The sequence below is a fragment of the Saimiri boliviensis genome, chromosome 1, assembly GCF_048565385.1.
Source record: "Saimiri boliviensis isolate mSaiBol1 chromosome 1, mSaiBol1.pri, whole genome shotgun sequence".
NCBI classification, from domain to species: Eukaryota; Metazoa; Chordata; class Mammalia; order Primates; family Cebidae; genus Saimiri; species Saimiri boliviensis.
The window spans coordinates 33120810-33136557 of record NC_133449.1 but is presented as its reverse complement, the minus strand read 5'-3'; the positions used below and the strand labels follow the sequence as shown (position 1 = coordinate 33136557).

Below are 15748 nucleotides of genomic sequence, written 5' to 3'. Positions count from 1 at the left end.
GAGACCGGTTTTCAGGTCTCTGCCATTGGTGGGGCTATACGAACCTACAGTGTCTTCTGATTTTATCCACTTCCACCAGTTCTATTTTTGTATCTCCATATTTAGTACACAGAGGCTATCTTTATCACCCCAGCTGACTGGCATGAGAGTCCCCAAGGCAGAGTAGTTATAGAAGATTATTATAGCATACTTCCTATCCTTCAAATAAGACAATGCAAAATGCAGAGAAGACATCAGCAAGTGGTCACAATGTTGGAAGTATGTGTGTGTGTGCATGTGCGCTCCTGCGCGTTTTAATTGCTAAAGATTTATTTCTTTGTACTAAGTTGTAGGCACTATTAGGTACATAATGTCTATAATGGTTTTGGGAACTCAATTTTAAGCTGTGTAATTGAATCTACCCCATACCTAAATTCACCTGAAAATGTTATGATAAAGTCTTTTACAACCATATAATCCAGATTTTAAATTTGGATAATTTTTTTAAAAACTTCTATAGTTGTAATTCTCAACTGAGAAATCCATAGTTACCCAGCCCAAGTGAACAGCTTAATTATTCTAATAAGCCAAATCTCAAAAACTGCCAGTCCTTGGCTTGCTATTCAACTATTCAGTTTTACTTTACATAGAACGTTCAGCTCAGTGTATCAGAATGGAGATGACTGAGTACAGAAAAGGTGGCACTATCTCACAGTCTCAATTTCACATTACTTATGTAGCTGTGGGTGGCACCGTAGCTCTTCAGTTTAGATTTGCACTATCTTATACAGTAGCCCCTAGACACCTGAAGCTATCGAGCACTTGAAATGAGGCTAGTCTGACTTGAGATATGCAATAAAACACACACTGGGTTTCAAAGACTTTGATTACAAAAAGGGAATATAAAATGTTTTATTAGTGGTTTTTTATATTGAGTTCATGTTGAAATGATAACTTGAACATATTTGGCTAAATCAACTATATTATTATTATTTTAGAAAGGGTCTTGCTCTGTTGCCCATGCTGGAGTGCAATGATACAATCATAGTTCACTGCATCCTCGAACTTTTGGACTCAAGCAATCCTGTCACCTCAGTCCTCTGAGTAGCTAGGACTACAGGCATGCACCACCATGCCCAGATAATTAAAAAACATTTTTTTTTGTAGAGACAAGGTCTCACTATGATGCCCAGGCTGCTCTTGAAATCCTGACCTCAAACAATCCTCTCACCTTTGCCTCCCAAAGCACTGGGAATACAGGTGTGAGACACTATATCTCACTCCTTAAACTATGATATTGAAATTCATTTTATCTGTTTCATTTTTTAAAATGTGGTCACTAGAAAATGTAATATGAACTATGTAGGTCACATTAGTGGCTCACATTATATTCCTATTTTTTTTTTATTTTTTTATTTTGTGAGAGACACTCTGTCACTCTGGCTGGAGTGCAAGTGTGATCATAGCTCACTGTAACTTGAACAACTGGGCTCAAATGAGCCTGCCAGCTCAGCTTCCTGAATATCAAGGACTACAAGCACGTACCACCATGCTCAGGTAATTTTTTTTTTTCTTTTGTAGAGACAGGATCGCACTATGTAGCCCAGGCTGATCACCTGGGTTCAAGTGATCTTCCAGCCTCTGCCACCTGAACTGTTGGGATTAGAGGTGTATATATATCTATAGGACAGTGCTGGTATAGCATCTCCCATAATACATAGTAAGACTAATAAGTAGTCTTTAAGACTGGAAGTCAGAACTGCTGCTGAATTTTACTCCACATCAGGCTAACCAGAGGAGAGTATGACTTGGAGTGATGGTTATAACAGCCCACACATGTTTAGTTTCCCCATCCAAAGAATTTAAGTAGTACCCAACAAGACAACTATGAACACAGGCCACTAGGAGAAATAAATAAATGTTACTGTAGTACAATATCTACCTTATTGAACTGTTTCCTAACTGATAACACATCCCTCATTTCATCTAAGGGATTATTACTCGTGCCCATTTCATGGCATAGAAACTAGATCTTGAATCATTAATTCACTTGTTTTGATATTTTCTTGTTTTATTCTCCTGCCTGTTGCTATTAAAATGAAGACTAGGGACAATTTAAAACATAGAAACATGAATTTGCTATTTATAAATTTAATGGAAAGTAACACTTGTAAGATTCTATGTTTGGGCAACAGGCAGTTATTCAGAGGCAAGGAAAGTTACAGAAATATCGCCATGCAACTTCACGGGCTATGTGCACAGGGAGGTGTTCACACTGACCCTAAATACTAATAAACAGAAAAAGTTCAGCACCAAATCCCTGATGTGGGATTACTGGATTATCGAATTAAAAACACATTGGAGGTCACTGCTGCCAGCAAAGAATTGTGTAACTGCTGGTAAGAAAAACAAAAAACAAAAACAAACAAACAAAAAACAATAGCGATTCAGGAGTAAGACTGAGAACAAAACAATAATATCTTTGTAATGTTCTGAAATCGCTGCGTGAATGAAGCTGAGACTGGCTCCCCTGCATTTCCCAGTTTGATTTGCTGACCATCTTGTCTGCCTATAATTGTTTTTTTGACATTCATTTCCTCCAATTGTCAATTATTACTAAAACAATTATGAAAAAAGTGCATGTCTTTGTTTCCTGTTGCTGATGAATGCAGTGAAGTCATAGACCAGGCCAGTGCATCATAATCTGTTCCATTACAATGGATTATGCTGTCACAAACAGGATATAACCCGTTACCTGGCAGAGGCCTTCAATGGCACTGAATTAGCACAAACATACTGTCAGCCACGACAGCAAGAAATCAGAACAGAGACTTACTTCTGCACTTTTTGAAAACATACTGGATTTTGTTTCCGATTATAAAAGTAGTACATTATTAGACTGGAGTAGACAAAGCAGAAAATCAAAATCACCATTACCCCACCAACCAGAAATCTCTATGGTTAACATTTGGTGTATGACTTTTTAGTCTTAGTTTTCATATGTACATATATATATTTTAAGCAAATGGGGTCACAGCGTATATATAATTTTGCAGACTTCTTACCTTCACTGAATGTAAGTATAAATGTTCACTCAACATTTACAATGAGCAGTTGCCAATGCCATCAAATATTATAATGTAATTTAATGGCTGTGTAAAATTTCATATTGTGGAATATTATTTAATAATTCCCTTTAAATTTAGGTTACAAAATGTATCTGTTGTAATAAATAAAGATTCTTTTACATACATTATTGTCTGAATTTATGATGTTCTTAAGAATGGATCCCTAAAAGATAGACTGTTTGCTTTTTACTAAAAATTATATTGCATATTTTGAAGTAAATATTTAGAATCAAAGGTCTAGGATATCGTAACAATAAAGGCATGTATGTGCATTGAAAGTTTAGTAGCCAAACATGATATATGTGCCTGCCTAAAATGGTAAACAGGTGAAATACTTTTAATAATTAGAAAGTTTAAGATAAATCTAAAACTGGTCTATTCAAAATGCCTTTCAGGTCAACCATCTGTAAGGCTGTAGGTAATTCCATGAAGCCCTTTTCCAGAATTTCCTAGCACAACTAGCCTTCAACCCATTTAAGAGCCCACAGATGATTCTGTGGCGATTTTGTAAACTCTTGATTATGCTGTTTAGAAGTTCCTAAGGAGCTTGCTTCTAGGGCCTGGCTCTGCGGTCTCTGCGCTGAACGTTGTTATCTGGTATTGCCACTAGAGGGCAGCCAGGGACAAGGAAAGGAGGTTGACACGCTAGTCTGATTTTTCTCTTAGGCATGACCTTTTTTTAAAAAATTGCACGATCTCATTTATATGTGGAATATTTTTAAACCCTCAGATACAGAGATACAGAATGAAATAGTGGTCACTAAGGGTGGGAGTAGGGGGGAAAGGGAAATGAGGACATACAGGTCAAAGGATACAAAATAGCAGACACTAAAGAACACGTTTGGAGGTTGGTTCACATGGTTTACACCTATAATCCCAGCACTTTGGGAGGCCGAGGCAGGTGAATCACTTGAGGTCAGGAGTTCAAGGCCAGCTTGGCCAACATGGCGAAACCCCGTCTCTACTAAAAAGTACAAATTTAGTGGGTGCAGTGGCGCGTTCCTGTAGTCCTAGCTATTCAGGAGGCTGACGCTGAGGATCACTTGAACCCTGGAAGTGGAGACTGCAATGAGCTGAGAGTGTGCCACTGTACTCCAGCCTGGGTGACAGGAGACCCTGTCTTGAAAAAAAAAAAAAAGACTAGTTTGTAGATCTAATGTCCAACTTCAGGATGAAAGTTAATAAAATTGTATTGTATTAGGGATTTTTGTAAAGTAAGTATATTTTAGCCACCCATGTCACCCAAAAAGGCACTATATGAGGTTATAGATTCTTCATTATAATCTTTATTTCACCTGACAACCAAGGGGAAATTTTAAATGAGCCACTAAGGGGAAAAACAATTTAGAAGATTAATAAATAAGGAAAACCTCTGGGTATAAATCATGTCCATTTTCTCAGAGACAGTAACCAAAAGATGGAGAATTCTACAAGGGCCACCAAAGTCAGGAACCATAGAAGACCTGGACCCTGGTTAAAAAACGGCTTCTAGCATGAGCAATTGGCGCCCTTGGCTCTTTGCAGATGGAGAAAGTGAATCTAGGGCCAGATGCTCAATGTTCTGTAAAGGAGTCGGCAGTTATGAGGGCTTTGGCTTCCTACACACAGTGGTTCCATTTTCCATTGCCTCTCACCAATGATGTGATTGATCATGGACACGTTACTTAACCTCTCTAACCGCGCTTTTCTCAACTACAAAATGCGGCTGGCAATGGAACCTGCTGACAGTTGGTTGCAGAAACAAAAAAAGATAATGCAAGTAAAAGGCTTGACATAGAGTAAGTGCTCAATAAATGTTGGCTGTTTTTATTTCCAGTTCTCATTTCCCGCCTAAACTGCTTTCCGTTCCCAGCTGTTCACTTACTGTTTCTATCTGACTATTCCATCATTCCCTCAAATTTCATATGTTTGAAACCAAAGTCCTCAACCCTCTAACTCCCTGATCTGCTGCTGTCTCTTTGGCCATTTCTTTGAATGGAGTCATAAAACATAACATCCTCTTGAACACATTCTCTCTTCCTATAACCATACTCAATGAGTTTACAGAACAGGTCAATTTGTTCTCAAATGTGTCTCCATTTGGCTTCTTTGTTTTCATCAGAACCCAGGCCTCGGTGCCCTGATTTCTGCCCCAGCAAGTTCTGCCTCCAATAGGTAGATCTTATCCATGCCGTTTCCCTTTTCAGAAACTGTCACTGGCTCCTGGTGTCTTTACATTCTTGACTCCTTAGTCCAGCATCGCAGTCCCGCCACAGCCTGAACCCATCCTCCTCCAGGCACTTCCTTCTTGCTCACTAGGCTCATTCCCTGTTGTTGTCAAGCTGGCTGACTCTCGGTTCTCTTGAAGAGTTGCCAGATTTAGGAAATAAGAATGCAGGGCCACCAGCTAAGTGTGAATTTCCAATAAACAACAAGTAATATTTTCGTATAAGTAGGTCCCACGCACTAGGTCTCATACGGTCGTGGAGTAGGGCACGCTTATACTAAACCAGTGTTGGTTGTTTATTTGAAATTCACATTGAACTGGACATCCTGTATTTTATCTGGTAACCCTATTCTTTGGGTGCCGCAAGTCCATTCCTGCCTCTGCTCATGCTCACAGCTCCATTCTTATCTTAGATGCCCTTGTCTCCCTGTGTATCTATCAGATGTCCTCCCGCTCTCCAAGGCCCAGCTCAGCCTCAGAGCTGCATGAAGCCCATCCGGATCAGGTCTTCCTTAGGTGGTACTCATTACCTACGTCATTAATTTGGCTCCACATATAGGATGCCTTGTGTCCTATGTATTTCCCTTTTTCCAACTTAAACACTGAGTTTATCAAGGATAGAAATTATAAGTTAGAAAAGTTAATAGGCTTTCATGGTGTGGCGCTACTTGTAAAACTGTAATATAGATGAAACATTAGCAGAAAGGTCATCTCCAAAAGCCAATTGTCTGAATTGAAGGTGCCTGTAAAATACACAAGAATCAACACGCAACACCCCCTCTCTTCCATCCAGCATCAGGCCAGAGGGCAGATGGGTGTCGTTTCCCATCTGAAGAAGCCGACCTTGGCACGCTTCTCCCCACACCCCTCTTCAGCACCTCCCCCAAGCTGCAGATTGTATTTAATGAAATCTAAATTTCTTGCTGCTTCACGTGGTCTCTTCAGTAACCTGATTTTACTTGTATTTAATGTGAAGACGAGGGTTGGCTCTATTACGTAAACTGTAAACACATAGTGATTGTAGGAGTTACTCTGGAAAGGAGGCAATACGTTTCTATCTAATTTATAGAAAAGCAAAAAAAATATAAGTTTTGTCAAAATTAGAGAACTCTAACTTAAAATGTTCTCAGCAGCTTGTAGATACATCAAAACATTCCTGTAGAACTATTAGGCAATTTCTAAGAACTGTATTTTAAATACCTGTCATTTCATGAGTACATTTATCAATCTACAATCATCTGGAAACCAATGACCAGCAATCAGTCTCTTACAAGTGAAAAAGTATATTCTTGGAATAGTATATCTAAGTCATAATTTTGTATTTCTTAAACCTTACATACAATTAAAACATTTTTGTTCTCATAACATAAACACGTGAACGTGTCAAATGTGAACGTTGTTTTGAAACTCTAAGGGAAATGAGTTCAACATGATCAGAAATCAGGATTGCTATAAGCAACATTGCTGTCATTAGGGCCACGTGGAGTAGCAATTAATTAAGTCACCTTAGCGTTCACTCTGTGGAAGACCTAAAGTGGACTCAAAACTAACTTCACAGTACTGGAATGTTCTGAAGATAAATGCTGAGGGTTTGTTTCTTCAGATCTATCACATTATTCAGGTTAATTTCATTTCCCTCTCTTTTTTTTTCTAACCACTTAAGTTCAACTAAGAAATCATGCTCTTTCTATTCAAACATAGTACACTTTCTAACAGTTTCCATGGAATTATAATTTTCTAATCAGTAAAAAATAACCATTAAATTCTCCCAGAAAAGAAGATGCCCAGTGGGATCCACACCAAGCCAGAGCCGAGTCCTGGCCTCCTGCGTAGGTTCTGGCTGGCTCTGCTTTTCTGGCTTCCAGCTTTGCTATCTTCTTGGGACAGATTCTAAACATCCCAGTCTCAAACAGGGATAGGGTGAAATAACAGCAACACATTTCCTTCTACTCTTCCTTTTCAATAATCCACCAGAACCTTATTCCTTTGTTAGTCATTGTGGTAACATCAATCAAGTTACTCCAAGACAGAAATGTGGTTATTATCAGCAGTGGATGCAAATGTGGCTCATCACTTAAACAAATGTGTTTGCTTAATGGCAAGGAATGTTAAAAGAACTTGGAATGTCCCTAGGAGCTTTCCAAGTTTTTGTGGGCAGCATCAACTGTTCTTGGATTCGACCTTACCATTTCCAAACCGAGTGACATTTTTCAAGGCACTCAAAATATAATGAACGAATATTTTGAAATAATAATTTAAATAAGAATTACTATGAACACTTTCTATCACTGGAAACTATTCAGTGCTGTTTTTTGTGGTGCTAGACGATTTTCCATTGCCTGAAAAATGAATGTTCAAGAAAAAAAACCTGTATTAAAATTTTTTTATCTTTGCTTAATTTTATACAAATTTTAAATTTTAGTTGAAATAACTTTTATACAATTGTCCATTTCTGCTTGAAGTCCTATTTAATAAAGGTATTCTAAACTAGTATTGATCAAAGAAATTGTAGGTGGATTATTAATTGGCAATTTGAAAAGGGCAGACAAGTAGACAAATATCAAATATATATATTTTAAAGGTGATCATCAATGAAATTATTTATGCTACCTAAATGCCTGATAACAATGAAACTGAAGAAAGTTCATAAAGTTATTGTCAAGAAACAAAAATTTAAAAAATATATGTATCTTTAAAAATAAATTTTTATTATTAATTTTGTGTGCATGTTAAATATTTTTTCAAAATAAAATTTAAAAAAATATTTATTGCGGATCATGATCTGAGACGGTCAAATAGGAATAGCTCCGGAGCACAGTTCCCAGCGAGAACAGCACAGAGGGTGAGTGCTCACCCCATTTCCAAACAAGTTTCACTGCCCGTAGACCAGGAGATTCCTGGGCTGAAAAGCGCCAGGAGTTTTCAGAGTGGCGATTTCAGCTGGTGCTGCATCAGCACACAGAAACTCACACAAGTCTGGGTGGCCGTTTCCACTGATGCCTGGAACACCTGGGAGACAGAGCCGCCCATTCAACTGAAAGCGAGGGGCCTGAGACAGGGAGCCAGGCGGATCTGGCTCGGTGGGTACCACCCCCACAAAACAATCAATCTGAAATATTCTGGATTGAGAGTTTTGCAGCAAGTGCAGCTGGACCCAGGATGGTCCAGCTCAGTGAGGGGAGAGGCAGTCCAGTCTGCCACTACTGAGGCAGTTCACACAGCAGCTGGGCAGAGCCTGCAGCAGCTCAGCAACACTTCTGCTGGCAGACTGTAACTAGACTACTCTGTGCAGGGCAAGGCATCTATGGAAAAAGGCAGCAGCATGACAGGAACTTATAAATAAAGCCGACCTTCCTAGGACAGAGCACCTTGGAAAAGAGGCAGTTATGAGTTCAGCCTTAGCAAACTTAAAGGTACCCGCCCAGCAGCTCTGCATGGAACAATGGAGCTCCCAGCACAGCACTTGAGCTCCTATAAGGGACGGACTGTCTCCTCAAGTAACTCCCTGACCCCTGTATACCCAAAGAGACACCTCATAAAGGAGAGCTCAGGCCGACATCAGGTGTGTACCCTTCTGGGATGAGGACAGCAGAGGAAGAAACCGGTGGCAACCATTGCTGTTCTGCAGCCCCCACAGGTGATCCCCAGGAAAGCAGGGTCTGGAGTGGACCTCCAGCAGTCCTGCAGCAGAGGGGCCTGACCATTACAAGGAAAACTAAGAAGCAGAAAGAAATAGCTTCAAAATCAACAAAAAGGATGTCTGCTCAGAGACCCCATCTGAAAGTCACCAACTACAAAGACCATAGGTAGATAAAGCCACTAAAATGGGAAGAAACCAGCACAAAAAGGATGAAAACACCAAAAACGAGAACGCCTCTCCTCCTCCAAGAGATCACAGCTCCTCAGCAGCTGGCGACCAAAGATGGATGGAGAATGAATCTGATGAACTGACAGAAGCAGGCTTCAGAAGGTGAGTAATAACAAACTTCTCAGAGCTAAAAGAACATGTGCTAACACAATGCAAAGAAACTAAGAACCTAGAAAAAAGGTTAGATGAGAAGCTAACTAGAATAAACAGCTTAGAGAAGAATATAAACAACTTGATGGAGCTGAAAAACCCAGCAGAAGAACTTTGTGAAGCATACACAAGTTTCATTAGCTGAATTGACCAAGCAGAAGAAAGGATATCAGAGATTGAAGATCACCTCAATGAAATAAAACAAGAAGGCAAGATTAGAAAAGAAGAGTGAAAAGAAATGAGCAAAGCATCCAAGAAATATGGGATTATGTGAAAAGACCTAATCGACCTTTGATAGGTATACCTGAATGTGACGGAGAGAATAAATTCAAGCTGAAAAACAATCTTCAGAATAATATCCAGGAGAACTTCCCCAACCCAGCAAGGCAGGCCAACATTCAAGTCCAGGAAATACAGAGGATACCACAAATATATTCTTCAAGAGAGGAACCCCAAGGCACATAATCATCAGATTCTCTAGGGTGGAAATGAAGGAAAAAATGCTAAGGGAAGCCAGAGAGAAAGGTCGGGTAACCCACAAAGGGAAGGCCACCAGACTCAAGTGGATCTCTCAGCAGAAACCCTACAAGCCAGAAGAGAGTGGGAGCCAATATTCAACATCCTTAAAGGAAAGAACTTTCAATCTAGAATTTCATATCCAGCCAGACTAAGCTTCATAAGTGAAGGAGAAACAAAACCTTTTATGGACAAGCAATGGCTCAGAGATTTCATCACCACCAGGCCTGCCTTACTAGAGCTCCTGAAAGAAGTACTAAACAAGGAAAGTAACAACCAGAACCAGTCACTCCAAAAACATACCAAATGGTAAAGAGCATTGACACAATGAAAAAAATGTGTCAACAAAGGGCAAAACATCCAGCTAGCATCAAAATGGCAGGATCAAATTCACACATAACAATATTAACCTTAAATGTAAATGGAAAGACACAGACTGGCAAATTGGATAAAAAGCCAGAACCCATCAGTATGCTGTATTCCAGAAACCCATCTCACATGCAAGGACACATATGGGCTAAAAGTAAAGGCATGGAGGAAGATTTATCAAGTAAATGGAGAGCAAAAAAAGTAGGAGTTGCAATCACAGTGTCTGATAAAATGGACTTTAAACCAAGAAAGATCAAAAGAGACAAAGAAGGACATTACTTAATGGTAAAAGGATCAATGCATTAAGAAGACCTAATGATCCTAAATATATATGCACCTCATACAGGAGCACCCAGGTATATAAAGCAAGTTCTTAACAACCTACAAAGAGACAGACTCCCATACAATAATTGTGGGAGGCTTTAACACTCCACTGTCAATATTAGGCAGATCAACAAGAAAGAAAATTAACAAGGATATCCAGGACTTGAACTCAGATCTGGCCCAAGCGGACCTAATAAACATCTACAGAACTCTCCACTCCAAATCCACAACATATACATTCTTCTCAGCATCACATGGCACCTACTCTAAAACTGACCACATAATTGGAAGTAAATCACTTCTCAGCAAAGGCAAAATAATGGAAATCCTAACAAACCATCTCTCAGACCACAGTGCAATCAAATTAGAACTCAGAATTAAGAAACTAACTCAGAACCGCACAACTTCATGGAAACTGAAAAACTGGCTCCTGAAAGTTGACTAGATAAACAATGAAATGAAGGCGGAAATAAAGATGTTCTTTGAAACCAACAAGAATGAAGAGACAATGTACCAGAATTTCTGGGACACACTGAAAGCAGTGTCTAGAGGGAAATTTACAGCAATAAATGCCCACCAGAGAAGTGAGGAAAAATCTAAAATTGACACTATCATCAATTTTGAAAGAGCTAGAGGAGCAAGAGTTTTAAAAAAAAAAAACTCAATAGCTAGCAGAAGACAAGAAATAACTAAGATTAGAGCAGAACTTTAGGAAATAGAGACACAAAAAATCCTTCCAAAAATCAATGAATCCAGGAGCTGGTTTTTGGAAAAGATCAACAAAATAGACCACGAGCCAGATTAATAAAAAAGAAAAGAGAGAAAAATCAAATAGATGCAATAAAAAATGATAAAGGGGATATCACCACTTACTCGACAGAAATACAAACTACAATCAGAGATTACTATAAACAACTCTATGGACATAAACCAGTAAACCTGGAAGAAACTGATAAATTCCTGGACACTTGCACCCTCCCAAACCTAAACCAGGAAGAAGTTGAAACTTTGAACAGACCAATAGCAAGGGCTGAAGTTGAGGCAGCAATTAATAGCCTACCAACCAAAAAAAGTCCAGGTCCAGACGGGTTCACAGCTGAATTCTACCAGGTGTGCAAAGAGGAGCTGGTACCATTCCTTCTGAAACTATTCCAAACAATTCAAAAACAGGAAATCCTTCCCAAATCATTTTATGAGACCAGCATCATCCTGATACCAAAACCCAGCAGAGACTCAACAAGAAAAGAAAACTTTAGGCCAATATCCATTATAAACATAGATGCAAAAATCTTCAATAAAATACTGGCAAACTGATTGCAACAGCACATCAAAAAGCTCATCCATCACGATCAAGTAGGCTTCATCCTGGGGATGCAAGGCTGGTTCAACATACGCAAGTCTATAAACGTAATTCACCACATAAACAGAACCAAAGACAAAAGCCACATAATTATCTCAATAGATACAGAGAAGGCCTTCAACAAAATTCAACAGCCCTTTATGCTAGAAACTCTCAATAAACTAGGTATTGAAGGAACATATCTCAAAATAATAAAAGCTATTTATGAAAAACCTACAGTCGATATCATACCAAATGGGCAAAAACTGGAAGCGTTTCCTTTCAAATCAGGCACTAGACAAGGATGCCCTCTCTCACCACTCCTATTCAATATAGTATTGGAAGTTCTAGCCAGAGCAATCAGGCAAGAAAAAGAAATAAAGGGTATTCATTTAGGAAAGGAGGAAGTCAAATTGTCTCTACTTGCAGACAACATGATTGTATATTTAAAAGACCCTATCATCTCAGCCCAAAATCTCCTTAAACTGATAAGCAACTACAGCAAAGTCTCAGGATACAAAATCAATGTGCAGAAATCACAAGCATTCCTGTACACCAATAACAGACCAACAGAGAACCAAATAATGAGTGAACTCCCATTCACAATTGTTACAAAGAGAATAAAATACCTAGGAATACAACTAACAAAGGATGTAAAAGACCTCTTCAAGGAGAACTACAAACTACTGCTCAATGAAATAAGAGAGGAGACAAACAAATGGAGAAACATTTCATGCTCATGGTTAGGAAGAATCAATATCGTGAAAATGGCCATACTGCCCAAAGTAATTTATAGATTCAATGCTACCAATGACCTTCTTCACAGAACTGGAAAAAAACACGTTTAACTTCATATTGAACCAAAAGAGAGCCTGCATAGCCAAGACAATCCTAAGCAAAAAGAACACAGCCGAAAGCATCATGCTACCTGATTTCAAACTATAGTACAAAGCTACAGTAATCAAAACAGCATGGTACTGGTACCAGAACAGAGACGTAGACCAATGGAACAGAACAGAGGCCTTAGAGGCAATGCCACACACCTACAACAATCTGATTTTTGACAAACCTGACAAAAACAAGCAATGGGGAAAGGATTCCCTATTTAATAAATGATACTGGGGAAACTGGCTAGCAGTGTGCAGAAAGCAGAAACTGGACCCCTTCCTGCCACCTTACACTAAAATTAACTCCAGATGGATTAAAGACTTAAACGTAAGACCTAGCACCATAAAAACCCTAGAAGAAAACCTAGACAAAACCATTCAGAACACAGGCATAGACAAGGACTTCACAACCAAAACAGCAAAAGCAATGGCAACAGAAGCCAAAATAGACAAATGGGACATAATTAAACTCCAGAGCTTCTGTACAGCAAAAGAAATAATCATAAGAGTGAACTGGGAACCAACCAAATGGGAAAAAATTTTTGCAATCTACCCATCTGACAAAGGGCTAATATTCAGAATCTACAAAGAACTAAAACAGATTTACGGCCGGGCGCGGTGGCTCAAGCCTGTAATCCCAGCACTTTGGGAGGCCAAGGCAGGTGGATCTCGAGGTCGAAAGATCGAGACCATCCTGGTCAACATGGTGAAACTCCGTCTCTACTAAAAATACAAAAAATTAGCTGGGCATGGTGGCACGTGCCTGTAATCCCAGCTACTCAGGAGGCTGAGGCAGGAGAACTGCCTGAACCCAGGAGGCAGAGGTTGCGGTGAGCCGAGATCGCGCCATTGCACTCCAGCCTGGGTAACAAGAGCGAAACTTCGTCTCAAAAAAAAAAAAAAACAGATTTACAAGAAAAAAACAAACAAATCTGTCCAAAAGTGGGAGAACATGAATACTTTTCAAAAGAAGACATATATGAGGCCCACAAACGAAAAAATGCTCATCTTCACTGATTATTAGAGAAATGCAAATCAAAACCAGCAGTTAGGATGGCGATCATTAAAAAATCTGGAGACAACAGATGCTGGAGAGGATGTGGAGAGACAGGAACACTTTTACACTGTTGGTGGGAGTGTAAACTAGTTCAACCATTGTGAAAAACTGCTTCCTCAAGGACCTAGAAATAGAAATTCCATTTCACCCAGCAATCCCATTGCTGGGTATATACCCAAAGGATTTTAAATTATTCTATTATAAAGACACATGCACATGTATGTTCATAGTGACACTGTTTACAATAGCAAAGACCTGGAACCAACCCAAATGCTCATTGATGATAGACTGGACAAGGAAAATGTGGCACATATACACCATGGAATACTATGCAACCATAAAAAACGATGAGTTCATATCCTTTGTAGGGACATGGATGAATCTGGAAACCATCATTCTCAGCAAACTGACACAAGAACAGAAAATCAAACACTGCATGTTCTCACTCACAGGCAGGTATTGAACAAATGAGAACACATGGACACAGGGAAGGGAACATAACACACTGGGGTCTGTTGGGAGGGTGCCAAGGGAGGGACAGCAGTTGGGGGTGGGGAGGTCAGGGAGGGATAACACGGGGAGAAATGCCAGATGTAGGTGACGGGGGGATGGAGGCAGCAAACCACATTGCCATGTGTATACCTATGCAACAATCTCGCATGATCCGCACATGTACCCAAGAACCTAAAGTATAATAAAAAATAATAATAAAAATTTTGAAAAATATATATATATATTATTTATTGTAAAAACTGAAGGTGTCATAACTGAGGCAGATTTCTACATTTCTTCAGAGATAAAAGCAAAGCATATTGAAGAGTTACATGAGAATCTGACCTCAAATTGTATCCATTGTCTCTGGCTAATATCCATAGTTTCTGAAATGCATTAAGACACAACAACAGATAGAATTTTAAAGGACACTTACCTTAATTTGCAGAACTGCCATAAAGCTCATCCCTTTAGTGAATCATCTTTTTCTTTATGCTTCATCACCTCTAGCAAGTTTCTCTTCAATGTGCCGAAACACCTAGAATTCCTGTTCTCTCTTCTAAAATGCTGTCATCATCTCCATTGCCCAAATCCAGTTCAAAAGTGGAGAAAGAAAAAAAAACTGAAATTTGCAAGCTGTTTACGCCTAATAGCAACATTGAAGCCGCTAAGCTTTGAGCTCAATGAATTAAAGGTTGTTTGGCTAAATAGCAGGCAGACTTCCTCCTATTCTTTCCCAACTTAGTTTTCCTGCCTCCAGGGCAGCTTTTTCCTTTCCTGGGCTATAAATAGGCTGGTTGTAAGAGTACTGAGGAAAGAAGGCAGGAAATGTATTTGATTTCAGAAAGCAGTCCTAGGTGTATGAGTGCCTGCGTGTTTCTTTTAAATGAATACCAACAAATACACAAAAGAAAATTTGGCCTCAAATAATTCGGCTTTGGTCTATGCACCATAGTCAACATTTTAATTTCCTATAGTCTCAAGTTTTACTTGAAGATGTCATATCTTATAGATACTTAAATATGGTTGATTCTACAAAGTGGGAATGTGGGTCTGGAATAAAGGGGCAGTTTAGTTTGTGACATACATTTCTTTTGGTCTTTCAAATATTATACTGTATATGTCATGCTTTGAAAACATTGATTTTAGAGACAATTTTTAAAACTGGTATTACTTAAGGTCCTTCACGTGATTCTATTAGATGTCTGTGTATTTATTTATTTATTAACTAACAGTCATCTATTTATCTGTCACCTTCCTCTCTCATTGTGTCATTCTCCACTTACTATTGGTCAACAGCTGCTCTTTACGTGGGGTAACACTTTGAGAAGCAGCACAAATGGTCCAAGGACAAGTAGCATCAGTAGCCCTGGATCAGAATCCCTGGGGCTGGGGCTCAGGTGATGAATTTCAGGTGATTCTGATGCGCACTA

At 39.2% G+C, this 15748-nt stretch overlaps 1 protein-coding gene across 1 annotated transcript in view; it reads right to left on the bottom strand.

Annotated features, from left to right (window-relative positions):
• Nucleotides 1-14993, bottom strand: part of RASGRP3 (RAS guanyl releasing protein 3) — a 133332-nt gene extending 118339 nt beyond the window's left edge. Inside the window, exon 1 of the mRNA XM_039462919.2 lies at nt 14752-14993. The gene's annotated coding sequence lies outside the window, so the exon portion shown is untranslated. The remainder of the gene's footprint in view (nt 1-14751) is intronic.
• Nucleotides 14994-15748: the final 755 nt, after the last annotated feature.